Here is a 1,955-nt window from a genome sequence, read left to right on the forward strand (position 1 = left end):
TTTTTCGAGGATTTTTATCCTTGGAACCGACTGGCCTTCCATGCTTCAGGCGTTTTACGACATCATGACTTTGTTCAATTTGTTTCTTTGGAATTTCAATTCGAGCAGGAGCATTTACAGCATGTATATATGATTTAGTTACCCTTTTTGCATCTGTAAATGCATCTGGTATTTGATTTGTTATTCTTTGCAAGTGCACAATTTGCTGTACATTTTTTTCACATTGTTGTGTTCTTGGATCCAGATGTAACAATGATGATACATACCATGTAATTTTCTTTTGGGTATGTTTCTTGTCTCCCCCTAACATTGGGAAGATTTCCTCATTAAAATGACAATCAGCAAAACGTGCTGTGAACACGTCGCCTGTCTGAGGTTCAAGATATCGAATGATTGATGGACTATCATAACCGATATAAATTCCAATATTTCTTTGAGGTCCCATATTCTTTCATTGAGGTGGTGCAATAGGCACATACACCATACATACAAAAATTCTCAAATGAGAAATGTCTGGTTTTTTACCAAATGCAAGCTGCAATGGGGAGTATTTATGATATGCACTTGGTCTAATGTGAATTAATGAAACAGCATGTAAAATTGCATGTCCCCATATAGAAATAGGGAGCTTTGTTTTCATAATCATTGGTCTAGCAATCATTTACAGACGTTTAATCAATGATTCAGCCAATCCATTCTGTGTATGTACATGAGCAACATGATGCTCCATAATGATTCCCATAGACATACAATAATCATTGAAACTCTGTGAAGTAAATTCACCAGCATTATCAAGTCTAATTTTCTTGATTGTATAATCGGGAAATTGATTCCTCAATTCTATTATTTGAGCAAGTAATCTTGCAAATGCAACATTTCGAGTTGACAATAAACATATATGTGACCATCTGCTGGAGGCATCAATCAATACCATAAAGTATCTGAATGGTCCACATGCTGGATGAATTGGTCCACAAATATCACCCTGAATACGTTCAAGAAACATTGGTGATTCAGTTTGGATTTTGGCTGGTGATGGTCTTATAATAAGTTTTCCAAGAGAACATGCTTTACATTGAAACGTATTATTCTGAAAGATCTTCTGGTCTTTCAGTGGATGACCATGTGTATTTTCTATAATTCTTCGCATCATTGTTGAACCAGGATGTTCTAATCGATCATGCCAATTGGTTAATATTGAAGAATTATCAACTACCAAGTTTGATTCAATTGGACTTATATGTGTATAATGCAATCCAGTATGGAGCATTGGTAGTTTTTCAATCACATATTTCTTTCCTGATTTATATGTGGTAAGACACATATATTTCTCATTTCCTTCATTCATTGTTTGAGTATCATACCCATGGGAATATATATCATTAAAACTCAACAAATTTCTTTTCGATTGTGGTGAATACAAAGCATCATTGAGAAAAAAAATTTTGTACCATTAGGTAACAAAAATTGTGTTTTACCACATCTTTTAATAAAGTCTACAGGACTTAATATTGTATTCACCATTGTTTTTGTTGGTTTTAGTTCCAAGAAATATCTTTTATCTCGGAGGATAGTGTGCATTGTACCACTATCAGGTATGCAAACTTCAGCTTGGTTCATAGCATTTTCCATATTTGAACTTCAAAAAAAATGTGCAATGAAATATAATTACTGACAATACATTTATAAAAATAAAATACAATACAATACATATTTTAAAATTTAACACACGATAAAATATTATCATACAAGTACATGGAAAAATAAAATTTTTTACATATCTATTCCACCAGCAAATTGGTCATTGTCTGAGAAATCAATCAGAAAATCTCCAGCATCAAAATGAGTTGAATTATTCAAAGGTTCATTGTGTTCAGTAAAATTGGTCTCCTTTTCTTTCCCCTTTAATGATTCTTTATAAAGTTTACAAAGGTGCTCAGGGGCTCGACAAATAC

This window comes from Primulina huaijiensis, chromosome 5, assembly GCF_012295235.1.
Source record: "Primulina huaijiensis isolate GDHJ02 chromosome 5, ASM1229523v2, whole genome shotgun sequence".
NCBI classification, from domain to species: Eukaryota; Viridiplantae; Streptophyta; class Magnoliopsida; order Lamiales; family Gesneriaceae; genus Primulina; species Primulina huaijiensis.